This window comes from Stenella coeruleoalba, assembly GCF_951394435.1.
Source record: "Stenella coeruleoalba genome assembly, chromosome: 1".
Taxonomy (NCBI): Eukaryota; Metazoa; Chordata; class Mammalia; order Artiodactyla; family Delphinidae; genus Stenella; species Stenella coeruleoalba.
The window spans coordinates 121,599,832-121,621,859 of record NC_137169.1 but is presented as its reverse complement, the minus strand read 5'-3'; the positions used below and the strand labels follow the sequence as shown (position 1 = coordinate 121,621,859).

The 22,028-nt window shown below is 43.8% G+C and overlaps 1 long non-coding RNA gene across 35 annotated transcripts in view; it reads left to right on the top strand.

Moving 5' to 3' along the window:
- LOC307186525 overlaps nt 1-22,028 on the top strand; it is a 2,785,769-nt gene that overhangs the window by 2,157,538 nt on the left and 606,203 nt on the right. For all 35 annotated transcript variants that reach the window (XR_013828351.1, XR_013828352.1, XR_013828362.1 and 32 more), the window contains one exon: nt 14,604-14,689. This is a non-coding gene — a long non-coding RNA (uncharacterized lncRNA). The remainder of the gene's footprint in view (nt 1-14,603; nt 14,690-22,028) is intronic.

Below are 22,028 nucleotides of genomic sequence, written 5' to 3'. Positions count from 1 at the left end.
AACCTCTCCAATCCTATCACTGCTGCGTTTATGCCCCTGTACACATGCTTGATTCTCTTTCGGAGACATAGCAATCCATAGGTTTTAAGATACTTACTAGTCAGGTACATTCTTAGGCGTTTAATATGCGGTGTTGAGTCCATTTCGTTGAGCAAGGAGTAGCTCTTGTCTATTCCATATTTGGCTTAAGGAACTTTATCTGTGCTCATTTCAATCTCTGGTTTTATGCAGCACCCCAACTCACCTTTACCCTTAAGCAAGCATAAGTTGGTTTTCTAAATTTGAGACCCTGTTCTCTTCTGTAATTCAGTTCCTGTGTAGCCAAGTTTACATTCCGTGTATTACTGATATCTTATGATGTTTCTTTTTCTGTGTGACTTACTTCAGTTAGAATCATCATACCTGAATCCACTCATTGTGCTGCTAAGGGCCTGATGACACAGATTTCATTGCTGAGTGATATTGCTTTGTAAGTAAATACCACAACATCTTTATCCATTTTTCACTTTCTGCGATGTTGAACTTGTACTGTAAACGAGGTTCTTGTAAACAGAGCCGTTCCAAACTTTGGGGTGGCTGTGTCTTTTTGATTTTAATTTCCCTAAGCTATAGGACCATAAGTGGAAGTGCCCTAGGTTCTGTTGCTTTGTTTTTTAGATGTTTCTGGAAACACCATACACTTCTCCCAAGTGGTTGTTGGCAATTTACATCCCGCCCATCAGCATAACAAGGCTCCCAGTTCTCCATGGCCTGTCCTGCCTTTCTGGATTTTACACTTTTTTCAGATGGCCCTTTTGACCGGGGGGAAGTGAGACTTCATTGTAGTGCAGATTTCCTTTGCAAGCTTGCTTGGTTGGCCAAAAAGGGCGTATGCGTTTTTTCCTGAATATATTCAGGAAAAAACGCATACGCCCTTTTTGGCCAAGTGCATCATTGTGGACGTTCTGCCTCTTTTCCTATGCTTTCAATGCAATTCCAGTCTACCTCCTGAAATCGGTTTCCTGCAATTCTGCCCCGCTTTCAAGTCCTCTTGGCAGCCTTACTTCAGTCTATTTTTGGACGATAGCTGTCATTTATAACTCTGCAGGTTTGTGAATTACAGTGCCCCTGAGCTCCTTTCTTCAACTCGCTTTCTTGTGACCTGGCCGCAACACCGCAGGATGGCTTCAGGCCCTAATCTGGTTCCGGCACGGCACGCAGAGCCTTTGGTTAATTCCTCTTCCTGGTGGGAAATGAGAGTTAAATTTGCCTGTCCAGACACCTCCAGGTAGTCTCTCATTGGTTCTCGCTATTCCTGTTCATCTTCCGCAGAAATTGCAAACTGGGCCAAACAGGAGGTTAAAGGGACTGACTCTCCAAGTCGGGAGAGTGTTAGTAAAGCGTCTGGAATGTTGCACCCGAGTACCAGGGTACGAAAACTGAGACATATTTGAACACGTCTCCCGATCACATGGTTGATCATACTCTAGGTTCCACATGCATGTTTTACATGAAGGAAGAATACCTGAAACCTGGGTAGTTGAAACCCGTGGAAAGGGTACCATGCAATATGACTTCAAAGGGTATTCATTTGCTCACGAACCTCTCCAATCCTATCACTGCTGCGTTTATGCCCCTGTACACATGCTTGATTCTCTTTCGGAGACATAGCAATCCATAGGTTTTAAGATACTTACTAGTCAGGTGCATTCTTAGGCGTTTAATATGGGGTTTTGTGTCCATTTCGTTGAGCAAGGAGTAGCTCTTGTGTATTCCATATTTGGCTTAAGGAACTTTATCTGTGCTCATTTCAATCTCTGGTTTTATGTAGCACCCCAACTCACCTTTCACCTTAAGCAAGCATAAGTTGGTTTTCTAAATTTGAGACCCTGTTCTGTTTTGGAATGCAGTTCCTGTGTAGCCAAGTTTACATTCCGTGTATTACTGATATCTTATGATGTTTCTTTTCCTGTGTGACTTATTTCGGTTAGAATCATCGTACCTGAATCCACTCATTATGCTGCTACGGGCCTGATGACATAGATTTCATTGCTGAGTGATACTGCATTGTACGTAAGTACCACAATTTCTTTATCCATTTTTCACTTTCCGTGATGTTGAACTTGTACTGTAAACGAGGTTCTTGTAAACAGAGCCGTCCCAAACTTTGGGGTGGCTGTGTCTTTTTGATTTTAATTTCCCTAAGCTATAGGACCATAAGTGGAAGTGCCCTAGGTTCTGTTGCTTTGTTTTTTAGATGTTTCAGGAAACACCATACACTTCTCCCGAGTGGTTGTTGGCAAATTACATCCCGCCCATCAGCATAACAAGGCTCCCAGTTCTCCATGGCCTGTCCTGCCTTTCTGGATTTTACACTTTTTTCAGATGGCCCTTTTGACCGGGGGGAAGTGAGACTTCATTGTAGTGCAGATTTCCTTTGCAAGCTTGCTTGGTTGGCCAAAAAGGGCGTATGCGTTTTTTCCTGAATATATTCAGGAAAAAACGCATACGCCCTTTTTGGCCAAGTGCATCATTGTGGACGTTCTGCCTCTTTTCCTATGCTTTCAATGCAATTCCAGTCTACCTCCTGAAATCGGTTTCCTGCAATTCTGCCCCGCTTTCAAGTCCTCTTGGCAGCCTTACTTCAGTCTATTTTTGGACGATAGCTGTCATTTATAACTCTGCAGTTTTGTGAATTACAGTGCCCCTGAGCTCCTTTCTTCAACTCGCTTTCTTGTGACCTGGCCGCAACACCGCAGGATGGCTTCAGGCCCTAATCTGGTTCCGGGCCGGCATGCTGAGCCTTTGGTTAATTCCTCTTCCTGGTGGGAAATGAGAGTTAAATTTGCCCGTCCAGACACCTCCAGCTAGCCTCTCATTGGTTCTCGCTATTCCTGTTCATCTTCCGCAGAAATTGCAAACTGGGCCAAACAGGAGGTTAAAGGGACTGACTCTCCAAGTCGGGAGAGTGTTAGTAAAGCGTCTGGAATGTTGCACCCGAGTACCAGGGGAGGAAAACTGAGACATATTTGAACACATCTCCCGTTCACATGGTTGATCATATTCTGGGTTCCACATGCATGTTTTAGCTGAAGGAAGAATACCTTAAACCTGGGTAGTTGAAACCCGTGTAATAGGTACCATGCAATATGACTTCAAAGGGTCTTCATTTGCTCACCGAACCTCTCCAATCCTATCACTGCTGCGTTTATGCCCCTGTACACACGCTTGATTCTCTTTTGGAGACATAGAAATCCATAGGTTTTAAGATACTTACTAGTCAGGTACATTCTTAGGCGTTTAATATGGGGTTTTGAGTCCATTTCGTTGAGCAAGGAGTAGCTCTTGTCTATTCCATATTTGGCTTAAGGAACTTTATCTGTGCTCATTTCAATCTCTGGTTTTATGCAGCACCCCAACTCACCTTTCACCTTAAGCAAGCATAAGTTGGTTTTCTAAATTTGATAACCTGTTCTGTTTTGGAATGCAGTTCCTGTGTAGCCAAGTTTACATTCTGTGTATTAGTGATATCTTATGACGTTTCTTTTTCTGTGTGACTTATTTCAGTTAGAATCATCATACCTGAATCCACTCATTGTGCTGCTAAGGGCCTGATGATACAGATTTCATTGCTGAGTTATATTGCTTTGTAAGTAAATACCACAACTTCTTTATCCATTTTTCACTTTCTGCGATGTTGAACTTGTACTGGAAACGAGGTTCTTGTAAACAGAGCCGTTCCAAACTTTGGGGTGGCTGTGTCTTTTTCATTTTAATTTCCCTAAGCTATAGGACCATAAGTGGAAGTGCCCTAGGCTCTGTTGCTTTGTTTTTTACATGTTTCAGGAAACACCATACACTTCTCCCGAGTGGTTGTTGGCAATTTACATCCTGCCCATCAGCATAACAAGGCTCCCAGTTCTCCATGGCCTGTCCTGCCTTTCTGGATTTTACACTTTTTTCAGATGGCCCTTTTGACCGGGGGGAAGTGAGACTTCATTGTAGTGCAGATTTCCATTGCAAGCTTGCTTGGTTGGCCAAAAAGGGCGTATGCGTTTTTTCCTGAATATATTCAGGAAAAAACGCATACGCCCTTTTTGGCCAAGTGCATCATTGTGGACGTTCTGCCTCTTTTCCTATGCTTTCAATGCAATTCCAGTCTACCTCCTGAAATCGGTTTCCTGCAATTCTGCCCCGCTTTCAAGTCCTCTTGGCAGCCTTACTTCAGTCTATTTTTGGACGATAGCTGTCATTTATAACTCTGCAGTTTTGTGAATTACAGTGCCCCTGAGCTCCTTTCTTCAACTCGCTTTCTTGTGACCTGGCCGCAACACCGCAGGATGGCTTCAGGCCCTAATCTGGTTCCGGGCCGGCATGCTGAGCCTTTGGTTAATTCCTCTTCCTGGTGGGAAATGAGAGTTAAATTTGCCCGTCCAGACACCTACAGCTAGCCTCTCATTGGTTCTCGCTATTCCTGTTCATCTTCCGCAGAAATTGCAAACTGGGCCAAACAGGAGGTTAAAGGGACTGACTCTCCAAGTCGGGAGAGTGTTAGTAAAGCGTCTGGAATGTTGCACCCGAGTACCAGGGGAGGAAAACTGAGACATATTTGAACACATCTCCCGTTCACATGGTTGATCATATTCTGGGTTCCACATGCATGTTTTAGCTGAAGGAAGAATACCTTAAACCTGGAGAGTTGAGACCTGTGTAATAGGTACCATGCAATATGACTTCAAAGGGTCTTCATTTGCTCACCGAACCTCTCCAATCCTATCACTGCTGCGTTTATTCCCCTGTACACACGCTTGATTCTCTTTTGGAGACATAGAAATCCATAGGTTTTAAGATACTTACTAGTCAGGTACATTCTTAGGCGTTTAATATGGGGTTTTGAGTCCATTTCGTTGAGCAAGGAGTAGCTCTTGTCTATTCCATATTTGGCTTAAGGAACTTTATCTGTGCTCATTTCAATCTCTGGTTTTATGCAGCACCCCAACTCACCTTTCACCTTAAGCAAGCATAAGTTGGTTTTCTAAATTTGATAACCTGTTCTGTTTTGGAATGCAGTTCCTGTGTAGCCAAGTTTACATTCTGTGTATTAGAGATATCTTATGATGTTTCTTTTTCTGTGTGACTTATTTCAGTTAGAATCATCATACCTGAATCCACTCATTGTGCTGCTAAGGGCCTGATGATACAGATTTCATTGCTGAGTGATATTGCTTTGTAAGTAAATACCACAACTTCTTTATCCATTTTTCACTTTCTGCGATGTTGAACTTGTACTGGAAACGAGGTTCTTGTAAACAGAGCCGTTCCAAACTTTGGGGTGGCTGTGTCTTTTTGATTTTAATTTCCCTAAGCTATAGGACCATAAGTGGAAGTGCCCTAGGCTCTGTTGCTTTGTTTTTTAGATGTTTCAGGAAACACCATACACTTCTCCCAAGTGGTTGTTGGCAATTTACATCCCGCCCATCAGCATAACAAGGCTCCCAGTTCTCCATGGCCTGTCCTGCCTTTCTGGATTTTACACTTTTTTCAGATGGCCCTTTTGACCGGGGGGAAGTGAGACTTCATTGTAGTGCAGATTTCCTTTGCAAGCTTGCTTGGTTGGCCAAAAAGGGCGTATGCGTTTTTTCCTGAATATATTCAGGAGAAAACGCATACGCCCTTTTTGGCCAAGTGCATCATTGTGGACGTTCTGCCTCTTTTCCTGTGCTTTCAATGCAATTCCAGTCTACCTCCTGAAATCGGTTTCCTGCAATTCTGCCCCGCTTTCAAGTCCTCTTGGCAGCCTTACTTCAGTCTATTTTTGGACGATAGCTGTCATTTATAACTCTGCAGGTTTGTGAATTACAGTGCCCCTGAGCTCCTTTCTTCAACTCGCTTTCTTGTGAGCTGGCCGCAACACCGCAGGATGGCTTCAGGCCCTAATCTGGTTCCGGCACGGCACGCTGAGCCTTTGGTTATTTCCTCTTCCTGGTGGGAAATGAGAGTTAAATTTGCCCGTCCAGACACCTCCAGCTAGTCTCTCATTGGTTCTCGCTATTCCTGTTCATCTTCCGCAGAAATTGCAAACTGGGCCAAACAGGAGGTTAAAGGCACTGACTCTCCAAGTGGGGAGAGTGTTAGTAAAGCGTCTGGAATGTTGCACCCGAGTACCAGGGGAGGAAAACTGAGACATATTTGAACACGTCTCCCGTTCACATGGTTGATCATACTTGGGTTCCACATGCATGTTTTAGCTGAAGGAAGAATACCTTAAACCTGGAGAGTTAAGACCCGTGTAATGGGTACCATGCAATATGACTTCAAAGGGTCTTCATTTGCTCACCGAACCTCTCCAATCCTATCACTGCTGCGTTTATGCCCCTGTACACATGCTTGATTCTCTTTCGGAGACATAGCAATCCATAGGTTTTAAGATACTTACTAGTCAGGTACATTCTTAGGCGTTTAATATGCGGTGTTGAGTCCATTTCGTTGAGCAAGGAGTAGCTCTTGTCTATTCCATATTTGGCTTAAGGAACTTTATCTGTGCTCATTTCAATCTCTGGTTTTATGCAGCACCCCAACTCACCTTTACCCTTAAGCAAGCATAAGTTGGTTTTCTAAATTTGAGACCCTGTTCTCTTCTGTAATTCAGTTCCTGTGTAGCCAAGTTTACATTCCGTGTATTACTGATATCTTATGATGTTTCTTTTTCTGTGTGACTTACTTCAGTTAGAATCATCATACCTGAATCCACTCATTGTGCTGCTAAGGGCCTGATGACACAGATTTCATTGCTGAGTGATATTGCTTTGTAAGTAAATACCACAACATCTTTATCCATTTTTCACTTTCTGCGATGTTGAACTTGTACTGTAAACGAGGTTCTTGTAAACAGAGCCGTTCCAAACTTTGGGGTGGCTGTGTCTTTTTGATTTTAATTTCCCTAAGCTATAGGACCATAAGTGGAAGTGCCCTAGGTTCTGTTGCTTTGTTTTTTAGATGTTTCTGGAAACACCATACACTTCTCCCAAGTGGTTGTTGGCAATTTACATCCCGCCCATCAGCATAACAAGGCTCCCAGTTCTCCATGGCCTGTCCTGCCTTTCTGGATTTTACACTTTTTTCAGATGGCCCTTTTGACCGGGGGGAAGTGAGACTTCATTGTAGTGCAGATTTCCTTTGCAAGCTTGCTTGGTTGGCCAAAAAGGGCGTATGCGTTTTTTCCTGAATATATTCAGGAAAAAACGCATACGCCCTTTTTGGCCAAGTGCATCATTGTGGACGTTCTGCCTCTTTTCCTATGCTTTCAATGCAATTCCAGTCTACCTCCTGAAATCGGTTTCCTGCAATTCTGCCCCGCTTTCAAGTCCTCTTGGCAGCCTTACTTCAGTCTATTTTTGGACGATAGCTGTCATTTATAACTCTGCATGTTTGTGAATTACAGTGCCCCTGAGCTCCTTTCTTCAACTCGCTTTCTTGTGACCTGGCCGCAACACCGCAGGATGGCTTCAGGCCCTAATCTGGTTCCGGCACGGCACGCAGAGCCTTTGGTTAATTCCTCTTCCTGGTGGGAAATGAGAGTTAAATTTGCCCGTCCAGACACCTCCAGGTAGTCTCTCATTGGTTCTCGCTATTCCTGTTCATCTTCCGCAGAAATTGCAAACTGGGCCAAACAGGAGGTTAAAGGGACTGACTCTCCAAGTCGGGAGAGTGTTAGTAAAGCGTCTGGAATGTTGCACCCGAGTACCAGGGTACGAAAACTGAGACATATTTGAACACGTCTCCCGATCACATGGTTGATCATACTCTAGGTTCCACATGCATGTTTTACATGAAGGAAGAATACCTGAAACCTGGGTAGTTGAAACCCGTGGAAAGGGTACCATGCAATATGACTTCAAAGGGTATTCATTTGCTCACGAACCTCTCCAATCCTATCACTGCTGCGTTTATGCCCCTGTACACATGCTTGATTCTCTTTCGGAGACATAGCAATCCATAGGTTTTAAGATACTTACTAGTCAGGTGCATTCTTAGGCGTTTAATATGGGGTTTTGTGTCCATTTCGTTGAGCAAGGAGTAGCTCTTGTGTATTCCATATTTGGCTTAAGGAACTTTATCTGTGCTCATTTCAATCTCTGGTTTTATGTAGCACCCCAACTCACCTTTCACCTTAAGCAAGCATAAGTTGGTTTTCTAAATTTGAGACCCTGTTCTGTTTTGGAATGCAGTTCCTGTGTAGCCAAGTTTACATTCCGTGTATTACTGATATCTTATGATGTTTCTTTTCCTGTGTGACTTATTTCGGTTAGAATCATCGTACCTGAATCCACTCATTATGCTGCTACGGGCCTGATGACATAGATTTCATTGCTGAGTGATACTGCATTGTACGTAAGTACCACAATTTCTTTATCCATTTTTCACTTTCCGTGATGTTGAACTTGTACTGTAAACGAGGTTCTTGTAAACAGAGCCGTCCCAAACTTTGGGGTGGCTGTGTCTTTTTGATTTTAATTTCCCTAAGCTATAGGACCATAAGTGGAAGTGCCCTAGGTTCTGTTGCTTTGTTTTTTAGATGTTTCAGGAAACACCATACACTTCTCCCGAGTGGTTGTTGGCAAATTACATCCCGCCCATCAGCATAACAAGGCTCCCAGTTCTCCATGGCCTGTCCTGCCTTTCTGGATTTTACACTTTTTTCAGATGGCCCTTTTGACCGGGGGGAAGTGAGACTTCATTGTAGTGCAGATTTCCTTTGCAAGCTTGCTTGGTTGGCCAAAAAGGGCGTATGCGTTTTTTCCTGAATATATTCAGGAAAAAACGCATACGCCCTTATTGGCCAAGTGCATCATTGTGGACGTTCTACCTCTTTTCCTATGCTTTCAATGCAATTCCAGTCTACCTCCTGAAATCGGTTTCCTGCAATTCTGCCCCGCTTTCAAGTCCTCTTGGCAGCCTTACTTCAGTCTATTTTTGGACGATAGCTGTCATTTATAACTCTGCAGGTTTGTGAATTACAGTGCCCCTGAGCTGCTTTCTTCAACTCGCTTTCTTTTGAGCTGGCCGCAACACCGCAGGATGGCTTCAGACCCTAATCTGGTTCCGGCACGGCACACTGAGCCTTTGGTTATTTCCTCTTCCTGGTGGGAAATGAGAGTTAAATTTGCCCGTCCAGACACCTCCAGCTAGCCTCTCATTGGTTCTCGCTATTCCTGTTCATCTTCCGCAGAAATTGCAAACTGGGCCAAACAGGAGGTTAAAGGCGCTGACTTTCCAAGTGGGGAGAGTATTAGTAAAGCGTCTGGAATGTTGCACCCGAGTACTAGGGGAAGAAAACTGAGACATATTTGAACACGTCTCCCGTTAACATGGTTGATCATACTTGGGTTCCACATGCATGTTTTAGCTGAAGGAAGAATACCTAAAACCTGGGTAGTTGAAACCCGTGGAATGGGTACCATGCAATATGACTTCAAAGGGTCTTCATTTGCTCACCGAACCTCTCCAATCCTATCACTGCTGCGTTTATGCCCCTGTACACATGCTTGATTCTCTTTCGGAGACATAGCAATCCATAGGTTTTAAGATACTTACTAGTCAGGTACATTCTTAGGCGTTTAATATGCGGTGTTGAGTCCATTTCGTTGAGCAAGGAGTAGCTCTTGTCTATTCCATATTTGGCTTAAGGAACTTTATCTGTGCTCATTTCAATCTCTGGTTTTATGCAGCACCCCAACTCACCTTTCCCCTTAAGCAAGCATAAGTTGGTTTTCTAAATTTGAGACCCTGTTCTGTTCTGTAATTCAGTTCCTGTGTAGCCAAGTTTACATTCCGTGTATTACTGATATCTTATGATGTTTCTTTTTCTGTGTGACTTATTTCAGTTAGAATCATCATACCTGAATCCACTCATTGTGCTGCTAAGGGCCTGATGACACAGATTTCATTGCTGAGTGATATTGCTTTGTAAGTAAATACCACAACTTCTTTATCCATTTTTCACTTTCTGCGATGTTGAACTTGTACTGTAAACGAGGTTCTTGTAAACAGAGCCGTTCCAAACTTTGGGGTGGCTGTGTCTTTTTGATTTTAATTTCCCTAAGCTATAGGACCATAAGTGGAAGTGCCCTAGGTTCTGTTGCTTTGTTTTTTAGATGTTTCAGGAAACACCATACACTTCTCCCGAGTGGTTGTTGGCAATTTACATCCCGCCCATCAGCATAACAAGGCTCCCAGTTCTCCATGGCCTGTCCTGCCTTTCTGGATTTTACACTTTTTTCAGATGGTCCTTTTGACCAGGGGGAAGTGAGACTTCATTGTAGTGCAGATTTCCTTTGCAAGCTTGCTTGGTTGGCCAAAAAGGGCGTATGCGTTTTTTCCTGAATATATTCAGGAAAAAACGCATACGCCCTTTTTGGCCAAGTGCATCATTGTGGACGTTCTGCCTCTTTTCCTATGCTTTCAATGCAATTCCAGTCTACCTCCTGAAATCGGTTTCCTGCAATTCTGCCCCGCTTTCAAGTCCTCTTGGCAGCCTTACTTCAGTCTATTTTTGGACGATAGCTGTCATTTATTACTCTGCAGGTTTGTGAATTACAGTGCCCCTGAGCTCCTTTCTTCAACTCGCTTTCTTTTGAGCTGGCCGCAACACCGCAGGATGGCTTCAGGCCCTAATCTGGTTCCGGTACGGCACGCTGAGCCTTTGGTTATTTCCTCTTCCTGGTGGGAAATGAGAGTTAAATTTGCCCGTCCAGACACCTCCAGCTAGCCTCTCATTGGTTCTCGCTATTCCTGTTCATCTTCCGCAGAAATTGCAAACTGGGCCAAACAGGAGGTTAAAGGCGCTGACACTCCAAGTGGGGAGAGTGTTAGTAAAGCGTCTGGAATGTTGCACCCGAGTACCAGGGGAGGAAAACTGAGACATATTTGAACACGTCTCCCAATCACATGGTTGATCATACTGTGGGTTCCACATGCATGTTTTAGCTGAAGGAAGAATACCTAAAATCTGGGTAGTTGAAACCCGTGGAATGGGTACCATGCAATATGACTTCAAAGGGTCTTCATTTGCTCACTGAACCTCTCCAATCCTATCACTGCTGCGTTTATGCCCCTGTACACATGCTTGATTCTCTTTCGGAGACATAGCAATCTATAGGTTTTAAGATACTTACTAGTCAGGTACATTCTTAGGCGTTTAATATGCGGTGTTGAGTCCATTTCGTTGAGCAAGGAGTAGCTCTTGTCTATTCCATATTTGGCTTAAGGAACTTTATCTGTGCTCATTTCAATCTCTGGTTTTATGCAGCACCCCAACTCACCTTTCCCCTTAAGCAAGCATAAGTTGGTTTTCTAAATTTGAGACCCTGTTCTGTTCTGTAATTCAGTTCCTGTGTAGCCAAGTTTACATTCCGTGTATTACTGATATCTTATGATGTTTCTTTTTCTGTGTGACTTATTTCAGTTAGAATCATCATACCTGAATCTACTCATTGTGCTGCTAAGGGCCTGATGACACAGATTTCATTGCTGAGTGATATTGCTTTGTAAGTAAATACCACAACTTCTTTCTCCATTTTTCACTTTCTGCGATGTTGAACTTGTACTGTAAACGAGGTTCTTGTAAACAGAGCCGTTCCAAACTTTGGGGTGGCTGTGTCTTTTTGATTTTAATTTCCCTAAGCTATAGGACCATAAGTGGAAGTGCCCTAGGTTCTGTTGCTTTGTTTTTTAGATGTTTCAGGAAACACCATACACTTCTCCCGAGTGGTTGTTGGCAATTTACATCCCGCCCATCAGCATAACAAGGCTCCCAGTTCTCCATGGCCTGTCCTGCCTTTCTGGATTTTACACTTTTTTCAGATGGCCCTTTTGACCGGGGGGAAGTGAGACTTCATTGTAGTGCAGATTTCCTTTGCAAGCTTGCTTGGTTGGCCAAAAAGGGCGTATGCGTTTTTTCCTGAATATATTCAGGGAAAAACGCATACGCCCTTTTTGGCCAAGTGCATCATTGTGGACGTTCTGCCCCTTTTCCTATGCTTTCAATGCAATTCCAGTCTACCTCCTGAAATCGGTTTCCTGCAATTCTGCCCCGCTTTCAAGTCCTCTTGGCAGCCTGACTTCAGTCTATTTTTGGACGATAGCTGTCATTTATTACTCTGCAGGTTTGTGAATTACAGTGCCCCTGAGCTCCTTTCTTCAACTCGCTTTCTTTTGAGCTGGCCGCAACACCGCAGGATGGCTTCAGGCCCTAATCTGGTTCCGGTACGGCACGCTGAGCCTTTGGTTATTTCCTCTTCCTGGTGGGAAATGAGAGTTAAATTTGCCCGACCAGACACCTCCAGCTAGCCTCTCATTGGTTCTCGCTATTCCTGTTCATCTTCCGCAGAAATTGCAAACTGGGCCAAACAGGAGGTTAAAGGCGCTGACTCTCCAAGTGGGGAGAGTGTTAGTAAAGCGTCTGGAATGTTGCACCCGAGTACCAGGGGAGGAAAACTGAGACATATTTGAACACGTCTCCCGATCACATGGTTGATCATACTCTGGGTTCCACATGCATGTTTTAGCTGAAGGAAGAATACCTAACATCTGGGTAGTTGAAACCCGTGGAATGGGTACCATGCAATATGACTTCAAAGGGTCTTCATTTGCTCACTGAACCTCTCCAATCCTATCACTGCTGCGTTTATGCCCCTGTACACATGCTTGATTCTCTTTCGGAGACATAGCAATCTATAGGTTTTAAGATACTTACTAGTCAGGTACATTCTTAGGCGTTTAATATGCGGTGTTGAGTCCATTTCGTTGAGCAAGGAGTAGCTCTTGTCTATTCCATATTTGGCTTAAGGAACTTTATCTGTGCTCATTTCAATCTCTGGTTTTATGCAGCACCCCAACTCACCTTTCCCCTTAAGCAAGCATAAGTTGGTTTTCTAAATTTGAGACCCTGTTCTGTTCTGTAATTCAGTTCCTGTGTAGCCAAGTTTACATTCCGTGTATTACTGATATCTTATGATGTTTCTTTTTCTGTGTGACTTATTTCAGTTAGAATCATCATACCTGAATCCACTCATTGTGCTGCTAAGGGCCTGATGACACAGATTTCATTGCTGAGTGATATTGCTTTGTAAGTAAATACCACAACTTCTTTATCCATTTTTCACTTTCTGCGATGTTGAACTTGTACTGTAAACGAGGTTCTTGTAAACAGAGCCGTCCCAAACTTTGGGGTGGCTGTGTCTTTTTGATTTTAATTTCCCTAAGCTATAGGACCATAAGTGGAAGTGCCCTAGGTTCTGTTGCTTTGTTTTTTAGATGTTTCAGGAAACACCATACACTTCTCCCGAGTGGTTGTTGGCAATTTACATCCTGCCCATCAGCATAACAAGGCTCCCAGTTCTCCATGGCCTGTCCTGCCTTTCTGGATTTTACACTTTTTTCAGATGGCCCTTTTGACCGGGGGGAAGTGAGACTTCATTGTAGTGCAGATTTCCTTTGCAAGCTTGCTTGGTTGGCCAAAAAGGGCGTATGCGTTTTTTCCTGAATATATTCAGGAAAAAACGCATACGCCCTTTTTGGCCAAGTGCATCATTGTGGACGTTCTGCCTCTTTTCCTATGCTTTCAATGCAATTCCAGTCTACCTCCTGAAATCGGTTTCCTGCAATTCTGCCCCGCTTTCAAGTCCTCTTGGCAGCCTTACTTCAGTCTATTTTTGGACGATAGCTGTCATTTATTACTCTGCAGGTTTGTGAATTACAGTGCCCCTGAGCTCCTTTCTTCAACTCGCTTTCTTTTGAGCTGGCCGCAATACCGCAGGATGGCTTCAGGCCCTAATCTGTTTCCGGTACGGCATGCTGAGCCTTTGGTTATTTCCTCTTCCTGGTGGGAAATGAGAGTTAAATTTGCCCGTCCAGACACCTCCAGGTAGTCTCTCATTGGTTCTCGCTATTCCTGTTCATCTTCCGCAGAAATTGCAAACTGGGCCAAACAGGAGGTTAAAGGCGCTGACTCTCCAAGTGGGGAGAGTGTTAGTAAAGCGTCTGGAATGTTGCACCCGAGTACCAGGGTACGAAAACTGAGACATATTTGAACACGTCTCCCGATCACATGGTTGATCATACTCTGGGTTCCACATGCATGTTTTAGCTGAAGTAAGAATACCTAAAACCTGGGTAGTTGAAACCCGCGGAATGGGTACCATGCAATATGACTTCAAAGGGTCTTCATTTGCTCACCGAACCTCTCCAATCCTATCACTGCTGCGTTTATGCCCCTGTACACATGCTTGATTCTCTTTTGGAGACATAGCAATCCATAGGTTTTAAGATACTTACTAGTCAGGTACATTCTTAGGCGTTTAATATGCGGTGTTGAGTCCATTTCGTTGAGCAAGGAGTAGCTCTTGTCTATTCCATATTTGGCTTAAGGAACTTTATCTGTGCTCATTTCAATCTCTGGTTTTATGCAGCACCCCAACTCACCTTTCCCCTTAAGCAAGCATAAGTTGGTTTTCTAAATTTGAGACCCTGTTCTGTTCTGTAATTCAGTTCCTGTGTAGCCAAGTTTACATTCCGTGTATTACTGATATCTTATGATGTTTCTTTTTCTGTGTGACTTATTTCAGTTAGAATCATCATACCTGAATCCACTCATTGTGCTGCTAAGGGCCTGATGACACAGATTTCATTGCTGAGTGATATTGCTTTTTAAGTAAATACCACAACTTCTTTATCCATTTTTCACTTTCTGCGATGTTGAACTTGTACTGTAAACGAGGTTCTTGTAAACAGAGGCGTCCCAAACTTTGGGGTGGCTGTGTCTTTTTGATTTTAATTTCCCTAAGCTATAGGACCATAAGTGGAAGTGCCCTAGGCTCTGTTGCTTTGTTTTTTAGATGTTTCAGGAAACACCATACACTTCTCCCAAGTGTCTGTTGGCAATTTACATCCCGCCCATCACCATAACAAGGCTCCCAGTTCCCAATGGCTTGTCTTGCCTTTCTGGATTTTACACTTTTTTCAGATGGCCCTTTGACCTGGGGGGGGGAAGTGAGACTTCATTGTAGTGCAGATTTCCTTTGCAAGCTTGCTTGGTTGGCCAAAAAGGGCGTATGCGTTTTTTCCTGAATATATTCAGGAAAAAACGCATACGCCCTTTTTGGCCAAGTGCATCATTGTGGACGTTCTGCCTCTTTTCCTATGCTTTCAATGCAATTCCAGTCTACCTCCTGAAATCGGTTTCCTGCAATTCTGCCCCGCTTTCAAGTCCTCTTGGCAGCCTTACTTCAGTCTATTTTTGGACGATAGCTGTCATTTATTACACTGCAGGTTTGTGAATTACAGTGCCCCTGAGCTCCTTTCTTCAACTCGCTTTCTTTTGAGCTGGCCGCAACACCGCAGGATGGCTTCAGGCCCTAATCTGGTTCCAGCACGGCACGCTGAGCCTTTGGTTAATTCCTCTTCCTGGTGGGAAATGAGAGTTAAATTTGCCCGTCCAGACACCTCCAGCTAGTCTCTCATTGGTTCTCACTATTCCTGTTCATCTTCCGCAGAAATTGCAAACTGGGCCAAACAGGAGGTTAAAGACACTGACTCTCCAAGTGGGGAGAGTGTTAGTAAAGCGTCTGGTATGTTGCACCCGAGTACCAGGGTACGAAAACTGAGACATATTTGAACACGTCTCCCGTTCACATGGTTGATCATACTTGGGTTCCACATGCATGATTTAGCTGAAGGAAGAATACCTAAAACCTGGGTAGTTGAAACCCGTGGAATGGGTTCCATGCAATATGACTTCAAAGGGTCTTCATTTGCTCACCGAACCTCTGCAATCCTATCACTGCTGCGTTTATGCCCCTGTACACATGCTTGATTCTCTTTCAGAGACATAGCAATCCATAGGTTTTAAGATACTTACTAGTCAGGTACATTCTTAGGCGTTTAATATGCGGTGTTGAGTCCATTTCGTTGAGCAAGGAGTAGCTCTTGTCTATTCCATATTTGGCTTAAGGAACTTTATCTGTGCTCATTTCAATCTCTGGTTTTATGCAGCACCCCAACTCACCTTTCCCCTGAAGCAAGCATAAGTTGGTTTTCTAAATTTGAGAACCTGTTCTGTTTTGGAATTCAGTTCCTGTGTAGCCAAGTTTACATTCCGTGTATTAGTGATATCTTATGATGTTTCTTTTTATGTGCGACTTATTTCAGTTAGAATCATCGTACCTGAATCTACTCATTATGCTGCTACGGGCCTGATGACATAGATTTCATTGCTGAGTGATACTGCATTGTACGTAAGTACCACAAGTTCTTTATCCATTTTTAACTTTCTGCGATGTTGAACTTGTACTGTAAACGAGGTTCTTGTAAACACAGCCATTCCAAACTTTGGGGTGGCTGTGTCTTTTTGATTTTAATTTCCCTTAGCTATAGGACCATAAGTGGAAGTGCCCTAGGCTCTGTTGCTTTGTTTTTTAGATGTTTCAGGAAACACCATACACTTCTCCCGAGTGTCTGTTGGCAATTTACATCCCGCCCATCAGCATAACAAGTCTCCCAGTTCTCAATGGCCTGTTGCCTTTCTGGATTTTACACTTTTTTCAGATGGCCCTTTTGACCGGGGGGAAGTGAGACTTCATTGTAGTGCAGATTTCCTTTGCAAGCTTGCTTGGTTGGCCAAAAAGTGCGTATGCGTTTTTTCCTGATTATATTCAGGAAAAAACGCATACGCCCTTTTTGGCCAAGTGCATCATTGTGGACGTTCTGCCTCTTTCCCTATGCTTTCAATGCAATTCCAGTCTACCTCCTGAAATCGGTTTCCTGCAATTCTGCCCCGCTTTCAAGTCCTCTTGGCAGCCTTACTTCAGTCTATTTTTGGACGATAGCTGTCATTTATAACTCTGCAGGTTTGTGAATTACAGTGCCCCTGAGCTCCTTTCTTCAACTCGGTTTCTTTTGAGCTGGCCGCAACACCGCAGGATGGCTTCAGGCCCTAATCTGGTTCCAGCCCGGCATGCTGAGCCTTTGGTTAATTCCTCTTCCTGGTGGGAAATGAGAGTTAAATTTGCCCGTCCAGACACCTCCAGCTAGCCTCTCATTGGTTCTCGCTATTCCTGTTCATCTTCCGCAGAAATTGCAAACTGGGCCAAACAGGAGGTTAAAGGCGCTGACTCTCCAAGTGGGGAGAGTGTTAGTAAAGCGTCTGGAATGTTGCACCCGAGTACCAGGGGAGGAAAACTGAGACATATTTGAACACTTCTCCCATTCACATGGTTGATCATACTTGGGTTCCACATGCATGTTTTAGCTGAAGGAAGAATACCTTAAACCTGGAGAGTTAAGACCCGTGTAATGGGTACCATGCAATATGACTTCAAAGGGTCTTCATTTGCTCACCGAACCTCTCCAATCCTATCACTGCTGCGTTTATGCCCCTGTACACATGCTTGATTCTCTTTCGGAGACATAGCAATCCATAGGTTTTAAGATACTTACTAGTCAGGTACATTCTTAGGCGTTTAATATGCGGTGTTGAGTCCATTTCGTTGAGCAAGGAGTAGCTCTTGTCTATTCCATATTTGACTTAACGAACTTTATCTGTGCTCATTTCAATCTCTGGTTTTATGCAGCACCCCAACTCACCTTTCCCCTTAAGCAAGCATAAGTTGGTTTTCTAAATTTGAGACCCTGTTCTGTTCTGTAATTCAGTTCCTGTGTAGCCAAGTTTACATTCCGTGTATTACTGATATCTTATGATGTTTCTTTTTCTGTGTGACTTACTTCAGTTAGAATCATCATACCTGAATCCACTCATTGTGCTGCTAAGGGCCTGATGACACAGATTTCATTGCTGAGTGATATTGCTTTGTAAGTAAATACCACAACTTCTTTATCCATTTTTCACTTTCTGCGATGTTGAACTTGTACTGTAAACGAGGTTCTTGTAAACAGAGCCGTTCCAAACTTTGGGGTGGCTGTGTCTTTTTCATTTTAATTTCCCTAAGCTATAGGACCATAAGTGGAAGTGCCCTAGGTTCTGTTGCTTTGTTTTTTAGATGTTTCAGGAAACACCATACACTTCTCCCGAGTGGTTGCTGGCAATTTACATCCCGCCCATCAGCATAACAAGGCTCCCAGTTCTCCATGGCCTGTCCTGCCTTTCTGGATTTTACACTTTTTTCAGATGGCCCTTTTGACCGGGGGGAAGTGAGACTTCATTGTAGTGCAGATTTCCTTTGCAAGCTTGCTTGGTTGGCCAAAAAGGGCGTATGCGTTTTTTCCTGAATATATTCAGGAAAAAACGCATACGCCCTTTTTGGCCAAGTGCATCATTGTGGACGTTCTGCCTCTTTTCCTATGCTTTCAATGCAATTCCAGTCTACCTCCTGAAATCGGTTTCCTGCAATTCTGCCCCGCTTTCAAGTCCTCTTGGCAGCCTTACTTCAGTCTATTTTTGGACGATAGCTGTCATTTATAACTCTGCAGGTTTGTGAATTACAGTGCCCCTGAGCTCCTTTCTTCAACTCGGTTTCTTTTGAGCTGGCCGCAACACCGCAGGATGGCTTCAGGCCCTAATCTGGTTCCGGTACGGCACGCTGAGCCTTTGGTTATTTCCTCTTCCTGTTGGGAAATGAGAGTTAAATTTGCCCGTCCAGACACCTCCAGCTAGCCTCTCATTGGTTCTCGCTATTCCTGTTCATCTTCCGCAGAAATTGCAAACTGTGCCAAACAGGAGGTTAAAGGCGCTGACTCTCCAAGTGGGGAGAGTGTTAGTAAAGCGTCTGGAATGTTGCACCCGAGTACCAGGGAAGGAAAACTGAGACATATTTGAACACGTCTCCCGATCACATGGTTGATCATACTCTGGGTTCCACATGCATGTTTTAGCTGAAGGAAGAATACCTAAAACCTGGGTAGTTGAAACCCGTGGAATGGGTACCATGCAATATGACTTCAAAGGGTCTTCATTTGCTCACCGAACCTCTCCAATCCTATCACTGCTGCGTTTATGCCCCTGTACACATGCTTGATTCTCTTTCGGAGACATAGCAATCCATAGGTTTTAAGATACTTACTAGTCAGGTACATTCTTAGGTGTTTAATATGCGGTGTTGAGTCCATTTCGTTGAGCAAGGAGTAGCTCTTGTCTATTCCATATTTGGCTTAAGGAACTTTATCTGTGCTCATTTCAATCTCTGGTTTTATGCAGCACCCCAACTCACCTTTCCCCTTAAGCAAGCATAAGTTGGTTTTCTAAATTTGAGACCCTGTTCTGTTTTGGAATGCAGTTCCTGTGTAGCCAAGTTTACATTCCGTGTATTAGTGATATCTTATGATGTTTCTTTTTCTGTGTGACTTATTTCAGTTAGAATCATCGTACCTGAATCCACTCATTATGCTGCTACGGGCCTCATGACATAGATTTCATTGCTGAGTGATACTGCATTGTACGTAAGTACCACAAGTTCTTTATCCATTTTTCACTTTCTGTGATATTGAACTTGTACGGTAAACGAGGTTCTTGTAAACGGAGGCGTCCCTAACTTTGGGGTGGCTGTGTCTTTTTGATTTTAATTTCCCTAAGCTATAGGACCATAAGTGGAAGTGCCCTAGGCTCTGTTGCTTTGTTTTTTAGATGTTTCAGGAAACACCATACACTTCTCCCGAGTGGTTGTTGGCAATTTACATCCCGCCCATCAGCATAACAAGGCTCCCACTTCTCCATGGCCTGTCCTGCCTTTCTGGATTTTACACTTTTTTCAGATGGCCCTTTTGACCGGGGGGAAGTGAGACTTCATTGTAGTGCAGATTTCCTTTGCAAGCTTGCTTGGTTGGCCAAAAAGGGCGTATGCTTTTTTTCCTGAATATATTCAGGAAAAAATGCATACGCCCTTTTTGGCCAAGTGCATCATTGTGGACGTTCTGCCTCTTTTCCTATGCTTTCAATGCAATTCCAGTCTACCTCCTGAAATCGGTTTCCTGCAATTCTGCCCCGCTTTCAAGTCCTCTTGGCAGCCTTACTTCAGTCTATTTTTGGACGATAGCTGTCATTTATAACTCTGCAGGTTTGTGAATTACAGTGCCCCTGAGCTCCTTTCTTCAACTTGCTTTCTTGTGACCTGGCCGCAACACCGCAGGAAGGCTTCAGGCCCTAATCTGGTTCCGGCACGGCATACTGAGCCTTTGGTTATTTCCTCTTCCTGGTGGGAAATGAGAGTTAAATTTGCCCGTCCAGACACCTCCAGCTAGTCTCTCATTGCTTCTCGCTATTCCTGTTCATCTTCCGCAGAAATTGCAAACTGGGCCAAACAGGAGGTTAAAGGGACTGACTCTCCAAGTGGGGAGAGTGTTAGTAAAGCGTCTGGAATGTTGCACCCGAGTACCAGGGGAGGAAAACTGAGACATATTTGAACACGTCTCCCATTCACATGGTTGATCATACTTGGGTTCCACATGCATGTTTTAGCTGAAGGAAGAATACCTTAAACCTGGAGAGTTAAGACCCGTGTAATGGGTACCATGCAATATGACTTCAAAGGGTCTTCATTTGCTCACCGAACCTCTCCAATCCTATCACTGCTGCGTTTATGCCCCTGTACACATGCTTGATTCTCTTTCGGAGACATAGCAATCCATAGGTTTTAAGATACTTACTAGTCAGGTACATTCTTAGGCGTTTAATATGCGGTGTTGAGTCCATTTCGTTGAGCAAGGAGTAGCTCTTGTCTATTCCATATTTGACTTAACGAACTTTATCTGTGCTCATTTCAATCTCTGGTTTTATGCAGCACCCCAACTCACCTTTACCCTTAAGCAAGCATAAGTTGGTTTTCTAAATTTGAGACCCTGTTCTCTTCTGTAATTCAGTTCCTGTGTAGCCAAGTTTACATTCCGTGTATTACTGATATCTTATGATGTTTCTTTTTCTGTGTGACTTACTTCAGTTAGAATCATCATACCTGAATCCACTCATTGTGCTGCTAAGGGCCTGATGACACAGATTTCATTGCTGAGTGATATTGCTTTGTAAGTAAATACCACAACTTCTTTATCCATTTTTCACTTTCTGCGATGTTGAACTTGTACTGTAAACGAGGTTCTTGTAAACAGAGCCGTTCCAAACTTTGGGGTGGCTGTGTCTTTTTGATTTTAATTTCCCTAAGCTATAGGACCATAAGTGGAAGTGCCCTAGGTTCTGTTGCTTTGTTTTTTAGATGTTTCAGGAAACACCATACACTTCTCCCGAGTGGTTGTTGGCAATTTACATCCCGCCCATCAGCATAACAAGGCTCCCAGTTCTCCATGGCCTGTCCTGCCTTTCTGGATTTTACACTTTTTTCAGATGGCCCTTTTGACCGGGGGGAAGTGAGACTTCATTGTAGTGCAGATTTCCTTTGCAAGCTTGCTTGGTTGGCCAAAAAGGGCGTATGCGTTTTTTCCTGAATATATTCAGGAAAAAACGCATACGCCCTTTTTGGCCAAGTGCATCATTGTGGACGTTCTGCCTCTTTTCCTATGCTTTCAATGCAATTCCAGTCTACCTCCTGAAATCGGTTTCCTGCAATTCTGCCCCGCTTTCAAGTCCTCTTGGCAGCCTTACTTCAGTCTATTTTTGGACGATAGCTGTCATTTATAACTCTGCAGGTTTGTGAATTACAGTGCTCCTGAGCTCCTTTCTTCAACTCGGTTTCTTTTGAGCTGGCCGCAACACCGCAGGATGGCTTCAGGCCCTAATCTGGTTCCGGTACGGCACGCTGAGCCTTTGGTTATTTCCTCTTCCTGTTGGGAAATGAGAGTTAAATTTGCCCGTCCAGACACCTCCAGCTAGTCTCTCATTGGTTCTCGCTATTCCTGTTCATCTTCCGCAGAAATTGCAAACTGTGCCAAACAGGAGGTTAAAGGTGCTGACTCTCCAAGTGGGGAGAGTGTTAGTAAAGCGTCTGGAATGTTGCACCCCAGCACCAGGGGAGGAAAACTGAGACATATTTGAACACGTCTCCCGATCACATGGTTGATCATACTCTGGGTTCCACATGCATGTTTTAGCTGAA